The 20,998-nt window shown below is 31.9% G+C and overlaps 1 long non-coding RNA gene across 1 annotated transcript; it reads left to right on the forward strand.

Moving 5' to 3' along the window:
• The first annotated feature begins 9,277 nt into the window (after positions 1-9,277).
• LOC127705324 (uncharacterized) lies at positions 9,278-12,868 on the forward strand. Its single transcript, XR_007983829.1, has 4 exons — positions 9,278-9,468; positions 10,543-10,607; positions 11,332-11,403; positions 12,835-12,868. It is a non-coding gene; the product is annotated as an uncharacterized LOC127705324 (long non-coding RNA).
• The last annotated feature ends 8,130 nt before the right edge of the window (positions 12,869-20,998 follow it).

Below are 20,998 nucleotides of genomic sequence, written 5' to 3' on the forward strand. Positions count from 1 at the left end.
CACATTTTCAGAAACATGAAATGGGTTGGATTGTGGCCATGATAATATGAACATATCCATGGTCAGTTTAAATATATAACAATATAATAGATATAAATAAACTGCTTAGACAAGACATTTGCGGATACTGTCATACACCTACGACTAGGAATACAATTACACATACAAATCGCATTTTAAATTTTGGATATTCTCAAAGTTAAAATATAACCACTTGATACAAAACAAAGTCTTACACCTTATGTTTTTCAATAATTGAACAAATTTTTGTTTTAGGAAATATATGTAGTAATGTGTACACATTAATCACTGTACATGATTTTATCCAGGTTGAACATGCTGCAAATATACATATAATAGAATGGACAAACATAAGTTAATAAATTTTACATCAGGCACACAGAAATATCGCAAAATGGGCGATCAACTAGGAAGCATGTTGGCAATATTTAATTTTTATGAAAAGACATACATTTCCCTTTTTTCAAGACAATGAGGAAATACAGCGGGTTAGGGTTTATGAACAGTTAATTTTCATTCTTCATGGCCTTTCACTTGCCATACGGTATATTTGTATTATTTTTATATTTTCTGAATTAGGTAAATACTTTTGACTTCGTTTTTGGAATCAATAAAAAAGAATCACAACTATTCTAAAAAAAACACAACAAAGTTATCATTGAACATCTGTATATAATTTACACTATTCGTTAGACTCTGTTGAAATGTAAGAATCTAGATACACTTAAGTAGTTGGGATTTCACTTATATTATATTTTTAATTTGAAAATGACAACCGGTTGTTTTTTTTATGCAATTTATAAAGATATCTTAGGAATCATTTGAGTATGGACGTTTTCATTCACTGTGTCCATAATTCTCTCCCATGAACATGGGAAGGTCTCGTATGCTCGAAGCATGCTCAACTCCTGTTCCTATACAGTTTTTTTAAAATTGTAATATAGAGTGCACTTATGACGATGTCAGTTTGAACACAAAGTTTATCCGAGCTAGAAAAGATTGTTAACAAAAATCACAAACTGTTTTAGTCGGTTATGGAGCAGTTGCGGATACAAAAGTGTAAATTACTAATCGTGTAAAAGAAGAAGGGCATCCAGCATTAATATTTCAAATGCACTGAGCTGCAGTGGGTTTAAAAAATATATTCTGTAACTTGCGTGTTGCGTTTTTCTGGGATTTTCATGGACAAGGTTAGTAGAGTATCCTCTGAACTATATTGTTGCTGATTTTGTTATACCAAAATAAGGAAAGACACATTTCATGAGCCATAACATAAAAAGAAGTACTCTGTTCCCTGGGAGAGTGTATAGTTTGAACAGACATTCAGTATTGACACCTTGTACAAGACAACAGATTGTTTAAACATGAAATAGATGATCATACTATAGAGAAGAGTAGTGGTCAAGACATCATCGGAGAATAAAAAAAAAATACAAAGTTTTGGAATCTTGGTTGTGAAATCCAAGACAGCGATTCGTATAGGTATCATATCGAACTATAAACAACTGTTATAAAAGTTGGACGTTTAGCTAGCTATAAAACCAGGTTTAACCCACCATTTTCTTCGGGTAATGATTGTACCAAGTCAGGAATATGGCAATTGGTTTTTCTCTTGTTCCTTTGATTGATAGCGTTTGATTTTGTCAGTTTATATGGACTTTCCCATTTCGAATTTGCCTTGAAATACTTGAAGATATATATCAAAACTTATGTCATTAAATGTTTCATGATGTTTCTTGGCGTTTACCCATATCCTTTTGTATTCAAACTATTAAACATAATATGCATGTAGATTTAATTCTGATATATTACTTAATAAATTGCTGTTGCATAGATCGTTACCAAAACCTCCATTTCATCATATATTTAATTATTCATTTATACACAAGGGGAAGAATAAAATAAACTTTTCAACTAGTTCTTATAGGTATGGTCACGTGTTGAGGGGTATAAAATATGAAGCAAAACCATTTTTTACGTTAAATTTTGATGATAATCGATCCTAAATTCACTGGACACGAAATTGTGTCAGCTTAATCGTGGCGAAGTGGAGATCAAAGGGAGATAACTCCGTACACGCGTCGTAGGAAATTGCAAGTTCACAACAGTAAATTCGAGTAAAATTAATGATTGTAGTTATATTTCGACACTTTCTTGAATAACCATTCAATATTTCATGTTTCTCTACTCTTGTAACATTAAAATAGTCATGGAATGGTTGAATATGGCATTTTTTCAAGTACCCTAAAACAGGTTTTTGAAAACTTCCAAAGAAGAAAATTATAGATAACTGACTTTTCTCTGAAACTTGGACTTATTTGTATATTCTCAAACACCCTTTTGGTAGATGGAATGATACAAGTCTTTGTTTTACTTTCTTTGTATCGATATTCTTAGAAAGGATATGAAAATAAACTGAGTGTTTGTACATGTTGGTTGTTTATAGAACAGTTTGTTTAAATATATTAAAATTTCACTCTAAAATTATTCTTGAATTTTTATATTTAAATAAGTATCTAACACAGAAAGTTGTTAATCTGGTGCACTGAAAATGTTTCATCAGAAATGAGATTTAACAAAGTTATTTAGACTGAAGAACTTACAGATTGTCACTTTTTATGCTGATCATATGGGGAAAAAAAGAGTGATATCATAAATTCTAACACAGCATCAATTGTGAAACAATAGTTCTCTCCTACAGACATTTTATTTTTCAAGATGCGAGGCTTGCCGATCAATTTACATATTCAAGATTTCACTGATAAGAGTGGAAAAATAACTTATTGACAGAGATTCTGTATGGGAATGTTTCTCTTGATATTTTTAAACAATACATTTATGTTACCAACTACATTGTATCTTTGTTTTTCTACTATGATCTGCAAAGAGACGGGTTCTTTATGTGTGACCTCAATGATCGTCAAGCATGATTATTGGTAGCCTTTATTCCTGGTGTAACAATGGAAAATTCTGAGAAAAGCAATAACTTTAAAGCAGATCCAGGTCTTTTATAAAGAGAGGATGGATTATTCCTAATACAGAAAAAACATATTTCATTTCATGCAAAAAAATTACATACAAGAGGGGTTTATCAGCCATTTGTCAGCAGAACTTGTGTTACAAAAGAATTTAACTTTGCATTACATTAAAATACAATGTTCATTTACTCTATTGTTCTCTATGTACATACATGTACATGTATATGAAATATATCAAATGCATAAAAATGCTGGATTGTAAATATGGTAATTTACATCATGTACATCATTACAGCTTCCTATTTTAAGGACCTAGTAAAGTAAAGGAAGTCCCTGGACCTAGCTAGACCTATTTCTTAGGCAAGGTGTATTATTTAACTCTTGAAAGTAGTAAAATGCAATTCTAAAATCAATTTTATCTGCTGTTAAACAAGATAACACGATAATGGTTATTTCTAAGTATTTAGTAACAACAACGTGCAATTTAGGTAAACAAACATAAACAATCTACCACGTGTTTGTCTGCTGTGCTTGAATATTCAAAACGACCCATCAGGTTTATTTACTTGAATTTTTGCTAAAGCAGACAGTTAAACATGTCTGTTTACCTTATAAGTTCTATAAAAAAAAAGGCATTCGCTGTTATGACTTGTGTATGCATGGAAATATAATGAATATAACATTGATTATTTACCTTAAATATTGAATACACATCATTCCTGAGCTATACACACAAAACACATGGCACTTTTGTAACGATGGGTGGTAACGTATAGCCACTTTATAACAGTAAATCCCATTGGATAAGCTACCCTACACAGTACATAATATGCAAATTAATGATTGGATACGAATTTGTGTTAGCTCTCAAATCGATGGGAAAATGTAAACATTGGAATCCGCCATTTTGACATAGGAAACAAACTAATTTTGAATCTTGGATTAAAGGACATTGCGCACATTGCCAGCGTATCATGCTTAACCAGTCATGTGGAAATATATCTTTTAATTAGTTTTATACACTTACTTTTCTATGTTTTAGTTAATTTAATGTTTTAATTCACTACAGAACGGAACATCGTTCTCAAAGACGCCGTAGAAAAAAAATATAGGTGGCGCTGTTTGTGGGCGTAAACATTTTACATACGGGTACTTTTTGTGTCGACAGATTGACCTTTATCTGTCAGATTCAGGCGTTTGCCGTTCAACTGTGTAATTCAGTGGTTTTCGTTTGTTGCTGTATATCATTTTTGTTTTTCGTTCATTATTTTGGTCATAAATTAGGCCATTAGTTTTCTGGTTTGAATTGTTTTAAATTTGTCATTTCGGGGCTATTTGTAGCTGACTATGTGGTATGGGTTTACTCATTGTTGAAGGCCGTACGGTGACCTATAGTTGTTAATTTCTGTCATTTGGTCTCTTGTGGAGAGTTGTCTTATAGGGAATCATTTCACATCTTCTTAATTTTATATGTCAAAGAAATATTGTGACATTCCCTCAAATAACAACAACAACAAAAGCAAATAAGTAGGAATGTTCCTTTGGTATCTTTCGCCTCTCTCAACATCCACGTAACACATATTGTATACTTAGAATGGTATCAACGGCATCAGTGGGAAATCTTGTTTAATACTCCGATGGGGACCTTAAAATCAATAGGGATCTTCCTCTTCTTCTATGTGAATGTTTGTTCAAAAAAGATCACAATCCGATAAAGATCGAACTTTGGTTAACATCCAAAAACTAAAAGTCTGACAGAGTGACAGAAGGACGGGCCAAAAACAATATACTTCTGCTTCTTCAAAGCGTTGCGTATAAATGAATAGACATATCTTACATGCTCTTTTTCTTCTATCTCTATATGCATATGATGAATTGAATCCATCGTTGCTCCTACAATATTTCCTAATCCCTCCGTATCATTAACAAACTCTTCAGCATTGAAACTAGCTAAAATGAAAGAAAGCATTTTGTTTATATATTAAAAATTGACATTTTTCTTCAGATGTGTCAATTTAAGCAAATTTATGACATCATAGGTTCTTTACTCTTGACATTTTTTATTCTTATGCGTTTCATGAAAACCAATAGTGCGCCTTTCGCTGCTGACCTTTTCTTATTTTCATATTAGTCGTAGTTCCTTCAGACACTTTAAAAAAAAACAGAAGATCAAAGAAGCCGGATTATTCAATTCACAAACGTGTATATTGATGATGATCTTTCCATTAAAAATCCAAATTATTCTGAATTGGTCCTCGTTTATATATCCTCCTGAACTAGAGATTCAAAAAACAACAGACACGGCTTTCTCTGCCTTATTTTTAGACATATACCTCGATTTTGACTCCAACAGTCGTTTCAATACCAGAATCTATGACAATTTCAATTTTGAAATTATAAATTTCCCTCACCTCAGCAGCATGATACCTACTTCACTCGTGTGTGGAGTATATATTTCTCAAATAGGGGCGAAAGATACCAGAGGGACAGTCAAACTCATAGATCGAAAATAAACTGACAACGCCATGGCTTAAAAATAAAAAGACAAACAGACAAATAATAGTACAAAAGACACAACATAAAAAACTAATGACTAAGCAACACGAACCCCACCAAAAACTGGGGTGTTCTCAGGTGCTCCGGAAGGGTTTTCGGTAAGCAGACCCTGCTCCACATGTGGTGCCCGTCGTGTTGCTCATGTTATTACAAACCCTGTAAATAGTCTAATTCGCTAGGTCACATTCGTGGTGAAAAGGAAAGTGGATTGTATTTATACAGTATTCAAGAGTTTACAGGATAAAAGTGAGTTATAGATTATAGGTGCTGACGTGATGTATTTTGGTTTTTTACTTTACAGTTTTCTCTTTATTTGTTTTTCTTCCATTATTTTCTATTTTGTCGTGTAACTCTTGACGTGGGTCGCTATTTGTGTTGATTTTGGCTGTAGTCGTTCTTGATGCAGATCGGTCCAGATGTGTGCTACAGCTGCGTTAAATGTTAAAGTTTTTGTTTTCATTTTGTATACCCTTGTATTTTTATTTTTTACTTAATTTTCACTTAATCAGGTAATACTGTAATATCAACCATAAATACATTTTTGTAGCGTCTTTCATGTCTTTTTCAGATTTATTTGTATGTGTGTTTGTACTTTTCTAAAGTCAGTTGTGTTGTATATCTGTTATGTATGTTTACATAATTTTGGCCGATGGATCCCAATAACTGTCACACAATTTTGTCAATAAAAAAAACTTAAAACAGCTGTAAGATAAGTTGGAGGTTTAGCTATCTATTCAACTGGGTTTGACCCGCTCTTTCTTTTTTTTTAAGTGCCTGTACCAAGTGAGAAATATATAGCTTATTTTCTATTCTTTCCGTTAATTGATTTAATCGAGCTTTTGGTTTTATCAGGTTTTAACGAATTTCTCCTTTTCTAAATTCAAGTTTGAGTTCGTAATTTTGTTAAAACATATTTTGTGAGCAATTTCATCAATAAGGTTACAGCATTAAAAGGCAAACTTCCGTGATAAAGCTGTCTATTGAAAGCCATTCCGGTCAGAGATTGCCACAATATAAAAATAAGGAGATGGGGTATGATAAAACCGTGCGAGGGCTGCATAGCCAGTCAAATTCGTTAAAAACTTCCATTATCATAATGGCTTTTTTGTGATTTCTTTAAACTTTGTCCTCAAACAAGAAGTAGTAATTTCAATGCATTCATCGTCTGAAAACACATTAAGAAGATGTATTGTTATATGTTTGGTTGTTTCTGGACCTCTCAGTTCCTTGATTTAGGGTGTGTCAGTGCACAATGTTCATTCAAAACTACCAAAAATTCAAGTCATTTGATTCCGCTGAATGCCGTCGAAAAAATAGCTTACACCTGTTGCAGAAACAAATGCTGTGAAATGATAATGGAATAGCCCAGCCCCGTTTTAAATTATAGAACACCTTGGATGCAAAAAACACGAAAATGTCACTTACGTTAAAATAAAGATGTTTTGTCTTATCACCAATGAGCTAACTGTTCTAACGTAAAATAACAAAAAATACCAAACTCCAGGGAAAATTCAAAAGGGAAAGTCTGTTATACAATGACAAAATCAAAAGCCCACACACATTAAACGAATGGAAAACAACTGTCATTAGGTATGACAAATGACGCTATTTTGACGTCGGATTTAAACGGCCGCTTTTTTTCTTTAATTTTCAAAACATTCTTTAAGGATGTACACCTCTGAGGAGCCAAAATTTTCTAGAATTTAACCTTTTTTTGTTAACCTAAAAAACAGTTGGTGAGAAAAAAATCATATGGTGGTGCACTTCTTTTTTGATACGGCCCATTGAAAGTACCCAATTTTGATGATTTTTCCATTTTTCATCACTTTTTACCCATTTTTGGGCTATTATGGTGAAAAAAAATCACAGTTCCACAATTAAACTTTTTTTCATGCTTTCAATATAGATGGAGTGGACCAATCTGAATAAAACTAACTTAAACAAAACTATAGGTAGGTGTAAATATAAGAAAGTTTTATCATATTTTGATGCTTTATCGTGTCAAATTTACAATTTTGTAAATTTGTAATTTTTCTCTATTTTAAGAACAAAATGCATATTATTTCAACTTCTTTGTTATAAATAATTGAAAAAATACATATCTAAGAAATTTGAATAGAAAAAAGTGATATGGGATGTACATGTTTCTGGTTAAATCATTTCTTGTACCCCTCATCCATTTTCTCAAAATTTTGGCTAAAAAGACTGACTTGATTGGGGATAAATTTGAAAAATTTATTACTCAAAAACTACTTGTTGTAAATACAAATTTTTTTCACAGATTTAAGTTTGATAATAACATTTTTAAAATTCATTGATAGTTTCCATTTGTATCACATGTTTTGGAAATAATTCCAGAACGAGATTTCAATGAGACTGAAACGTCAAAAGATTACATCCTTAACAGGTCTAATGTTTATAATGAATGATGAAAACAATATAAATCTGATTGGGAAAATTTGCATCATCATCGTGATAAAATTCTTTTCATATAAATAAATTACACCAGACTTTAAAAATTCGCAATAACATCTTTCGTTCTCTTTTCAATGACGTCCTGTTCAAATTTTAATTCGCAGTATTAACTTCCAATTTTACTACCTCGGTGGTGAGTGAGCCACTCGCCATATTAGCACGTTATATGGTCATTTAAAAGCATTTGTTTCGTATTTTCTGTTCATACATTTTTCTTACAAAAAACACTTTTATTGTTTAAAAAAAAATTTCAAATAAAGATTTGAAGTTTTAGATCTATTTCAAACAAAATTTTAAGTTAAAAAACAAATCATAATAAAGCTGACAACTTTTATTTCTGAAAGTGTTGATTATTTGAAACTAAAGTAACCTGTTTTAACCCCGCAAATTACTTGTTTCTAATGACGCTTTTACAATAACATTTAACGTTACGCTAACGAAATGGCCAATACTCAATGTTGAAGAATGCTTAAATTGAGTGAATGGAGAATGTGATGTTTCAGATTTCATCAATAAAAAGAAATTATTAGGTTAGGATGCTTTACACTTTTTTGATAGTGGGCTAGTTCAAAGGGAAGTGTGGATGATCATCATTCATTTATAAACATTAAACAGAATATAAGACTAAAACATGCACAACTTGTAAGAAGAAGGAATATAATTTTAAAACGGGAAAATGAGACAATTAAGCGACGTGGTATATGCTTTAAAAAAAATCTATGCAAAAAATTTAAACGTTTGGAAAGAAGTCTAGAATTCAAGGAAAAACAACAATTAAAAATCATAGAAAATCAATAATAAAATTAGGGATTTAAAAGACAAATTGAGAAAACTGAAAAAATAACGCTTGCAGCTATAAGGTATTCGACCCATAATAAAGATTTCCGGAAAATTTTCCGGAGTTTACCGAAGTCTCAATTTTCTCAACACCTCGGTATTTTACGCCTAGTAAGCGAAAGTATAACTATTATTTTTAAGATGATTCCTAAAATATCCGAAAGGCTTACTTATTGTCAAAATTGTGTCAATCCGGAAATAGAAGTTATGGTAAACAAATATGGACGACTCGATCGGCTGCCGAGACAGACGAGGGCGTTTTACCGAACAAAGTACGCAGATTGACGTCTCTTCGTCTTTTCGCTATGTGGGAGTCATGTGTGCAGTTTGGATGCAACTGGTTGTGAAATTTGTTGCCCCGGAATAGGAAGTTTAGTTGATAGTAGGAAAGTCAACACATCACGCACTTGCCTTGGTCCTCTGCTCTAGGAGACGATTTGTTGAATGGACCGTTCTTTTAGACAATTTAAAGTTCTGTATTTATATGTTCAGTGTATCTCTTGTATGGAATTGAACCGAGTTCCTTATGGTTCCCAACAAAGAGACCCTAGTAAATCAAAGGCCAAGGGGATGCCAAGCCTCAGTGTAAAACTTTGAGCAGGTAATTTGCATTTACAAATCTAAATATTTTAAAACTTAAATTGGACAACATTTTCATATACATCATGTACACATTGGCCAACTGACTTCCGTGTAAATGATATATATGTAATCAGAAGTCCGTTACTAGTCTAGTAAAGGACTTCTGATATACCTATGTATACCTGTAATGTCATGATACATGTATGAAAAGCTAGATTATTTTTAATCCAGGTCGGTCAGTTCACGAACTTCACGTTTGTAATAATTCAGGAACTTACACCAAATCAAGGCAAAAAACTTTAGTCAAACACAAACATCTTAAAAACAATTGCAAGAAAGCATTGAACAAAAGTGCAGTGGAACTAATAGGAAGAAAACATTGCATGCTATAAGACAGTTGAGGGATTCACGGCTGCCCTCTAACATGTTCAAAAGTTGAATTGGCATGGTAGGATGAACCAACAATGGCTATCAAACTTGTCACATGGACACGGACACTGCCACAACATTAATAAATTGATATATACTCTAGTATATACTTTGATAATATACATCAAAAAATCATCTAATAATTTAATCAGTATTTGAATAAAAGTTGAATGCTCATGTAGGATACAAAGATACATAAATGAAGAGCAAAAAAACTAATGACCTTTCATATCTATAGGAGTTATTCTGTTTAACTTTTATGAGTGTTAAAAAAAGTTGATACTTTACATGTATTTCCCATTTTAATCTGATATCCATACTTTTAATATTATTTATAGAATAACTAATCGAAGAATGCAAGTACAGAAAAATATTCAACGACTGACCGAACAACACATTAATTCACCAAGGTGCATAAAGCTTTTCAATATTTGAATTCTTTGATTAATTATTCTTTTTATTACATTGGCAAATGGCTTTTTCATGTGTTTTTATAATATTTTTCACTTTATTGTATTTGGTAAGAAAATTTGTATTACAAACATCATTTGTACATACATGTACATTGTACTGCTATACATGTACATGTGCATTCCTTATCCATATGTGTTATCAAAATGAACAAGTACATTTTTGTATAATAAATTTATATTTCATTTTTTAGAGAAACCATCCTTGTTAAAGATGTGACATTAATCCCTCCAAGCCTACAAAACACTAATTGATTAGGTAAGTTGAAGATATTTTTGATTATCATCCAAAGGAATGTAGCAGGCCCCCCCCCCTTTTTGGAAAGCCTGGATTCGCCGCCAATATAGCAAATATTTGAATTGTCAAGACCTGGACAAATAGCCTATATCTCACATTGGGTTTTCCGCCCGGGTAATACTTTGCCAACCTTGCATGTACATGTGTATGTTTTTTACATACTCATCTTTCATTTATATTAAGCTACATGTATTTCTGTCATCTGTTTCTGTTAATTTACATGTACATTTAGGGTGCAGGAAATAATTAAAACATCATGATATAAAGTCTATCTGTGTATGTTGCACACAGGTTTTTTTGTGTTCAGATTAATAGCAATTTTGTTGTCAATTGTTGTAGTGTAATTGATAAATGAATGAAATAAATGTTGTTGTACCTAAACTTATTTGAAACATGCACATGTGTATATAATTTTTTTCTTCTTTTATGATTCACAGCACTGGTCATGATGAGTTATTGGAAAATGCATATACCTATCCTGAAATGATAGATGTTATAGCAGTGTGACAGTCTGAACCAGGTGAAGTTTTACTTTAAACTATGAACTTTAAGAAAAGAGTTAAGCACATTCTTACTAGTGCTTATCTGTCTGATTCCAACTTATATAGATACAATTTATAACAAAATTTTATTTACATTTGTATATCAAGGTATAAATGATGACAAGGATATTTTTTAATTACAGAGATGCTTACCTTGTTATTGACTCTGGAGAACTTATGCTACCTAATACACAGACAAACACAGATGGGCATAGGTAATAAATAGAACAGTTTTCTAAGATATATGTATGTGTTAATTGTTATAAATATGCTTTGTCTTGAAAAAAGATAGATTTGAAACATGAACACATATATACCATGTTTACACGTATTAGAGAGTTATCTAACCTGTTTAAAAGCTGATATATATACTACCAGATTTTTAGTCTATTTGTTTCTCTATTTGTCCATAATTTATCTAATACTGGAAAGAGTTTGAAAATTTAATCTACAAAACACATGATAAAGTTGGATAAAATATTTATAATGCTTGCATTGGTACAGAGCCATTTTGAAAGTAAGATGTGGTATGATTGTCAATAAGAAAACTCTCCCCAATACACCATGATATAGAAATGAACCTCTTTTAAGTCACCATACAACCTTCAACAATGAGACAAACCTATACTACATACTCAGCTGTAAAAGGCCATGAAATGACAAATTATAAACAATTCAAAGGAGAAAACTAGCTGCCTGATTAATGTACAAAATATGATATACAGCAATAAAATACAACTACTGAATTAGTAATTTACTGGTTCCTGACTTGGGACAGGTACATACAGAATGTGGCAGGGTTAAACTAGATTGAATGTTATTAGAAATTTGCCCTTTATCAAACTTATAATCCCTATTACTGAGTGAATTCTGGTGTGTACATATTTGTAAAACTAATTTGCTTCTTGTAGAAATTAGCCTGTGAGATCAAGATGCAGATATCCACCAGCTACCAAATGCCACACCAAAGCCGACATTTTCAAAAGTTGAGGGACCTATGAACACTCCTACATCCTTCATTGTAATGGACTTGGAAACAACGGATATGAGTATGTTAACTGACATATAATCAATTATGTTTGAACAGTGCTATATTTGAAAATCAATGGCTTCTATTAAAAAAAAAAGAAAAATGAAATCTAGAACTTTACAATCTCCTTTTTTAAAACCCCTTATACATGTATAAAAAAGAAGATGTGGTATGCTATCCAAAAAGACAACTCTCCACAAGAACCCAAATGACACAGAAATTAACAACTATAGGTCACTGTATGGCCTTCAACAATGAGCAAAGCCCATACCGCACACTCAGCTATAAAAGGCATTGAAATGACAAATGTGAAATAATTTAAACGAGAAAACTAATAGCCTTATACTATTTAAACAAGTTGAGAACATCTGTGTTAGGGATTTTCCAGAGTTAATTGATAGGATAGGAAGGCACTTTATTAAAATTTGATGGGTGGTGGTTATACATGTAGTGCTTGGACATTTAAAGGAAATGTATAATTCGACCCCCACCCCCCCCCTGCTAATCTGAAATCTGCTATCCACAACCATATACTATAATGATACTTTTTCTTCTTGAGAATGCTTAATTTAAAAGTTTTAATTAATTCGCAATGAATTTTCTTTTTTACTTCCAGTTAGGCAAGATGTTATCCCTCATATCAAACAGATGTAGAACATGAAACTGGCAGCCAGTTTTTATGTTATTTGGTACCAAAAGCTCCAATATTATCAGGAGCTGAAGACATAACAGGAATTGTGTGGGATTTGACCAACCTTAGACAAAAGAGAAAAGTTGTTGCTGCATTACAGATATTTGAAGCTCTCAGCAATTTTTATACGACCACAAAAATTGTTTGGTCGTATATTGGTATCACGCTGTCGTCGTCGTCAGCGTCGTCAGAAAACAGATAGTTTCCGGATAATAACTTTAGTATAAGTGAATATAAATCAAAAAAATTCTAACACAAGGTTTATAACCACTAAAGGAAGGTTGGGATTGATTTTGGGGGTTATGATCCAAACTGTTTAGGAATAAGGGGCCAAAAAAGGGGCCCAAATAAGCATTTTTGTAGTTTCCAGACAATAACTTGTGTTAAAGTGTATGAATCTCTGAAATTATACCACAAGTTTCCATACTATAAAGGGATGGTTAGGATTGACTTTGGGGGGTTATGGCTCAAACCATTTAGGAATTAGGGGCAAAAAAAGGTGAAAACAAGGGTTTTCTGGTTAAAGGACAATTGGGACAATTTAAAACAGTGTAAGGGAGGTAATCCAAATCAAAATCCAAATCAGTTAAAATAACAATGTTTGATTACCGTCCTTACACTGCTTGTAAATTATGTATTAAGAAATGATGATTGTCTGAGATACTGACCATAACTTGAGGGAAAGAATTATTTTTTTGAATAAGGGAAAGGGGGGAGGTGAAAAAAATTGGAGGGGAACAATTTTTTCTCATTTCAGATTTCAGAAATTAAAAGAAAATTTCTTCAAATATTTTTTTTTTGGGGGTTAATATTCAACAGCATAGTGTATTGCACAAAAAAACGGGGTAAATTTTTTTTTGGAGGGGGGGGGGGGGGGGGGGGTCAATTCGCATAGTTTATTGCACAAAAGCAAAAAATTGAATATAAATTCAAATCATATAACCAATTTGAAGTTCTTTGACTACAGTTATTCTGTGTCAGAAACCTATTATGTGTCAAAAATTTAATTACAATCCAAATTCAGACCTGTATCAAGCGTGAATATTGTGTCTATTTTGGCCCCAACTTTTCAGGGTTGGACATCTGCAGTCGTATCCAGCTGCGCTCAGCGAAGCAATATATTTTTAATGTTTTGTAATGTTAATTCTCTGTTATGAATATAAGGATATCTGTATTTGCTATGAGCATGCATTGCAAGTTCCTCGTGTCTGTAAAACAGTTTTCACTTGACATTGACCACATTTCATGGATCAGTGAACAAAGTTATGTATTCATGGTCAAGTCCATATATCAGATTGAAAAAGCAATAGGTTTGCCATATTTGGTGTATTGTATGATTGATCCTGATCTCATTTTCATGGTTTATTGATCAATGTTAATTTTTTTTTTGTTTGGTCTTTTTTCAATTACTAGTTAGTAATAGGTAAACTATATTTAATTTGTTTATATAAAGTTTGCAAGGTGTATATATCTGTCTGGCAGGTGTCATCTGACCTTGACTTTATTTTCATGGTTTATCGTTCAATGTAAGTTTTCTCTATTTGGTCTGTTTATCAGATACTGTAAGGACATGTCAACCATATTTGGTGTATGTAATAAGTGTGGTAAAGTGTGTATGTCCATTTGGCAAGTTTATTCTGATCTTGACCTGATTTTCACGGATTATTTATCCTTGTTAATCTTTTAAAGTTTGGCTAATTTCCCAGATAATATTAGTGATAAGTCAATTATCGTAAGGTGTACATGTCTTTCTGTCTTGACCTCATTGTGTGGTTCATTAGTCAAAGTTCAGTTTTCCTGATGTGGTTTGTTCTAAACCAAATTTTTTGAAATGATTGTCCAGCCTACATGTATCTATCTCACCTTTATTTCAAATTATACATTGATCATTGGAATGCTAATTTAATGTATTACTTTTAGTGTAATATTATTCTTTTTTAACTTCAACATAAGTCAATATTGAACACTGAAAAAAGGTATGACGTGTCCACTCTTGTAAGCTTTCTTGCTTTTTCTAAACCGAAAATTTATCTGTAATTCAATCAGAATTTACTTTACTGACATATTTTATAATAAAAATCTTAATATTGATTGTATAAATATGATCATATTTATTTGTATCCTCTGAACCATCATGACCATGTTATACTTTCTTTTAAAAAATCATGATAATGTGCAAATAAATATTGAAATGTGATTGAGTTTATTGAATATCATTATAGAAGGTTTCTATTATTTATTATGTGCATAAAGAAGTATAAACCTGATCAAAAATATTTCGAGGGAGATAATTTACCTAACTGAGTTCAATGTGGAACAGGAATGATGGGGTATCCTTTAGTGAGCTCTGGTTAATGCTGGTTTGAATAAATGAATAAAATGCATTCAATAAAGCCTGATGCTGTTCATGTGATGTCTGGTGTTACACATTGGACCAAATCGCAAATATGTAGCAAAACCATAAATATTGTCTATGATTACATTCTTCAAAAACCATAAACAAATGACTTTGCAACTATAAAACACATTATTAGGGCCCCCACCCCCGAATGGCGGACGCCCTATAGTGATCAGTCTGTCCGTCTGTCAGTCCGTAACGAATTGTGTCCTATGGTAAAGATCGTGTCCGCTCTATATCTTGAGAACCGTTATGATTTCAAAGTTTATAATTGACATGTATATAAACCCACACCAGAGGGTGTGTCATAATTTATGTAAAACTTGCTAGGTCAAAGGTCAAGGTCAAAAACTTTGGTTTCAGTTTACAACCCCATGTCCAATGATACAAATTTTTTACCACACATTATTCACAGCGGGGCCCACAGAGATGGCTCCCATCTCAATGATATCTAGTTAAATTTTCACATACATATACAGACATGACATATATCCATACATGTATTTTTACCATGTTGCTGAAATAAATGTTTCTACCAATAGGTCCTATTCGATGATATTCAATAGATAAAGGATAGGCTTCAACCCTTAGGTCAAAGGGTCAAATTTCAAGGGCATATAGAAATGAAAGTATATAAATATGTATACTAAGTACTGTACTTTTAATTCATCCTAATTTTGACATGTTTCAATTACCTACTTTTGAAAAAATAATCAAAAAAGAGAGAATTGTCTTATTTCTGGTCCTAAAATTACCTTGACCTCTGACCTTTTGACCTCAAGGTTGAAGCTAATCCTTTATCGATAGCATATCATAAAATTATCATAATCAACAAATGTAATGAAAGATTATAGTACCTATAGGTTAGTTTACTTTTGAAAATTAAGCCAAAAAAGGAGGTCACTGTCTAATTCTAGCTCCTAGAATTACTTGACCTTTGACCTGTTGACCCCTAAAGGTTGAAACCAATCCTTGATCTTTTGAATATCATCAAATGGTCATAGTTAACAAAGGTAATGAAGATTATGGGACCAATAGGTAGATATACTTTTGAAAATTCAGCAAAAAAGGAGATTATTGACTTATTTTAGCTCCAAAAATGACCTTGACCTTTGACCTTTTGAACTTTACATGCCATAGATATCAGAGTTTATTATAAATATAAGTTTATATGAAGTATGGTGAATTTTGTTAAAGATTTACATGAATTTACCAAAAAAGATAAGAACTGTGATATCACGTCTCCATTTAGTAACTATGACCTTGACATTATAAATCAAAATTTCTAGAAATCGGTACGGTAAAAGTTTCTAAAATTTTTTTTTAGGATGGAACAATATGTAAAGTTAATTTAAGTGTCAATTTTGAATGCTCCGCTAAGATAATTGTTTTTGAACTGGTGAAGATATAAGATTGACAAATTTTAGACTTTTCTCCATTTTCTATTATTAGTAACAATAACACATTTCTAAAAACAGAATAGCAAAAATGCAATTTATTTTTTTTTTGTTTAATTTTACAAGGTAAATTGTAAGGTTCCTTTTGAAAGATAGATTTGTAAATTATACTCTATAGGTTTCTTAAAATTACATACTATTTAAACCCCTAATTTGGCATTTGAGGATAAAAAAAAAGGGGGCACTGTAACCCAGTTCTGTTGTTAACCTCAAATATTTTGCGGATTTTTATTTCATAGTAATAACTCTTGGACCCAAGAGATTGATAAAAATGTAAATTATTTTGCTTGTTGTTTATTTGCTAATTATGGGACGGATACCTTAATTCTTTTTATATCAAAAGTGTTCATTTACAGAACAAAGAATATGAGAATATAAACCTTAAGAAAGAAATATATGAAAAGAAATCATAAATTAAATTTCTGTCAAATGAAGATAATGATGTATCAACTTATAATGGTAGAAGATATTCTGAAACTTTAAGAACGTGTGTTATGGAACTTCAGGGAAATGATATACCAACAAATAAAATTTCAAATTTTATTAAAGTTGTGAGTGATGTTCAACGCGTCTGTTGAACTTCCATGTACAACTACAATATCTAACATATGTGCTAAAGTTTGTGACAAAACATCAAGCAAGTGAAACTTTAGCAAATGCTAATAATTTCAACATATTTGCAGATGGAATGGGCCGTAATGGAAAAATCTTGATTTAGGTGTACAAACTAAAAATTGAACTTTATGTTTAGGCTACAAGTCTGTTACACAGGAAGATTCACGGACAGTCGCAAAAGTTCCTCAAGATTCTCTTAATGAATCAGCTACCTTTGAAAGTATTAACTTAAATAAATTATAATTATCATTAACATCGATAATGAGTGACAGATCCAGTGTTATGAAAACAACCCATGAAATAATTGATGAAAGGAGAACGATTAAATTTAAAAAAAAGATATAGACAAGTTAGAATTTCAAAAGTTAAACTTTTTTATTGCAGTGCGCATGTCCTGTTAGGATTTTACAATGATATAACAAAATTTCTGAAGAATTATTCAAAAACTTTTTTATTGCAGTGCGCATGTCCTGTTAGGATTTTACAATGATATAACAAAATTTCTGAAGAATTATTCAAAAACTTGATTCTATGGGAAAGGATGCATTAACACAGTTTGAAAGATTCAGAGATAATTCAGAACCACCAGTAGTTCGTGTAATAAGAACTGTATCTAAAGTTTTAGGACCAAAGGGCGATGAAAAAAAAATGGTTTTCAGCAACAGCAGCCGGTATATCTTTCCCCAAAAGGGAAATCCCCTAAAATAAGAAGTTCTCTTGGTAATAGATATAATAAATCAATTACTGGTGCTACGACTATAACTATTCGCTGCAAAGATATTGTTGATTTTCTGTCAAATTACTTTAAGTATATTGAAAACCGAATTTCAACATCAGTCAGTTCTTGCTGATGTCAAATCTTTTGATGTACTCTCCTAAGTTGCTGCAATAGCTATATCATCTGTTCATGTTGATGAGCCTTTTTGGAGTGTCATTAACAGTGATGAATATTTTGTTGATCTCTATTATGTTGACAACAATGAGTGAGCAAAGTCCAAATTTCGGGATGGTAAGCAAAACCCACCAAAAACGAGACCCACATGCTTAATGACGAAGTTTTCAAACACAACACCATATAATACATTATAATTACATTTCTAGTATTATACTATGTGAGAATGGTAGGATATGTAGGGAAAACGTCACTGAGACAGCAAGCAAACACCACAAAAAGAGACCATAAAAATGGATCTAGAGATCAACAGCCGGCTTGAGCTTCAAAAATGTATTTAAATTACTTGTCTTTAGCCAATTAGAACTGTTAGGGTTAGGCTTGGCAGCTTTTATACTGCAATACTTCAATTTGAGAGGTCAAAATGCTTTGTATGTACTTATGCATGTGATATGCAGTGATTGATCATATAAAGCAATAAACCACGCCAACCGCTGAAACTACTTTTAAAAATTCGTAATGAAATGTACACAAATCTCAGGAAAGTTGGCGGGGGGGGGGGGGGATTGGGGCAATTACATAGACTTATATACCTTTATCATGTACAAATGTATATGGAGTTATTTCCTTTCAGAAAGACAGGTCATTCTTTTGAAGAATCAACCTTGACGATACCAAGTTTCAATGAAATGTGTTTCAAGGAATGAAATAGTAACCTGCGTCAGGTCATTATTTTCCTTAATTAAAACGCAAACTACAAAATACTAAAACATTTAATTCGTGTGTTGTTGCTAATTAGGTATTATTGTATAATTTTTTTCTTTGACACTTTTGAAACACAATTCCTTCCTCCATGTATTAGGCTAAAATAAATACATTTTACTCTGTTAATTGACAAAAATATTCCTATTTTCTACAAGGGAACAGCCATGGTTCTTTAAAAGGGTGACTATAATAATTCATCCTGATTCTCAATATTTCCAGAAAAAAAACATGTATTACCAGACAAAAAAGAGAAAATAATTATTCTACAAAGTTTGTTAAAAATTGTTGAAAAAATATTCTGCTTTTCCACGATAGAAATGTGATGAAACAAAAGAAAAAAAACATCTCACCCCTTTAATATAGATTATATGGTATATTACTTTCAAAGGGGCTAGTATTTTTGTACTTCTTAACAATTCAGTTGCTTCTTGCTTTATGCAATTACTATACCATTTGTTTTATAACTTGACAGTGTTTTGTAACGTTTTATATCTAGATTATTTAGTTAGTTTTAATTCACATTAAAAAATGAGCCGTAGGGCGTGTTTATACTTAAATGTTTAAAAAAAGAATATCCAACTTCAATATGAACGGTAAAATGAGTCCAATTTCTGGAAATCTCTGCAGAAAATAATTTAACGGTATATTAGTCAGCTAATGCATATTTTAAGGTGTTTCTTGTCAAATAACACACCTTGTGGTGTCAGGATTGCCCAAAGAAAGACAACCATACGATCGGTCTTTCATTTGATCATTCCTGACACCCCTCGTTGTGTTATAAGACAAGAAACACCTAAAAATATGTATATATAACTTATTTCCCCTTCAATAATATAACACAAATAGTGTTCTGATTCTTATTTGTTGATGAAAAGGTATTAACTGTAAAGTTTATTCCTTATTGTTGTTATTTTATTTTATAATCAGGCGTACTCGTTCACCAAACTGATTTCAACAACATACAAATTGAAATTAACCCCGTTTATAAGCCTTATCCATATATTGTTATTATGTCAATTCATTACTCTACGATTGTCTACAAATATTAAAAACACAAAGTTTTCTACCACTAGACATATATTTTTAAGCCAAATTTGACACGTTTTTTTAAACTTTGATTTACAATTCTATGCGACTTCGGAATTTGATTAGGTTCGAGTATCTGGTTTAGTTTAAGCAAAGTATATGTTATAAGTTTTTCATATCTGAACCCGTGTTCACACTATGAAATCCGCTCCGGGTCAAACACATGATAGTTATTTCGGAATTAATTACCACGGTTTACAAGTGTCAGAAATTAATCCCACTTACGGGAGTTTCCCATCAATAAAAATAGACACGTATGCGACAAATATTTCACTCGCATCTGTCCACTGGATTCGTTAACATTTTTCAAAATCTATGTGTCAATCTCTCCTGGTGGTTCCATGAAAACTCACACGACCTTTCTTCTTTCTGGTATTTTCAAATTCACGGGTAATCCAATATGAAAAGAAAATAATCTCCTGCATCTGTGCTCTCTTCACATATGGATAGCTAGATTCTTATCTTTTCCTCTCTCCACCAAATACCTAACAAATGATTCTGCTTTTTCGCCAATGATCTTGCTTTTGTGACTTCGAATGACGCAGGTAAACGTCATGTGTCAATATTTGTAAACTAATTTTCGCGACTTTCACGAGTAGATAAATAACGCGAATATAAATCGTCGCGAACTTGTAATACTACATTAAGTAAATTTGAAAATAGCGAAATTAAATCGCCGCGAAATGGGCATGAAAGGACTAAACGTGAAATAAAGTATCCGCGAAAATAAGTTGGTTTTCAGTATCTATAGAAAAATCTGACAAATTTAACGTTCGCACACAGAAAGCGATTAAACCTGATTTTTCCCACACTAAATTCACCTGATGTATAAGTTACACAATTCTCGGTCATGTTTTATAAATATAAATATAAGTT

Source organism: Mytilus californianus, unplaced genomic scaffold (genome assembly GCF_021869535.1).
Source record: "Mytilus californianus isolate M0D057914Y unplaced genomic scaffold, xbMytCali1.0.p SCAF_6, whole genome shotgun sequence".
NCBI lineage: Eukaryota > Metazoa > Mollusca > Bivalvia > Mytilida > Mytilidae > Mytilus > Mytilus californianus.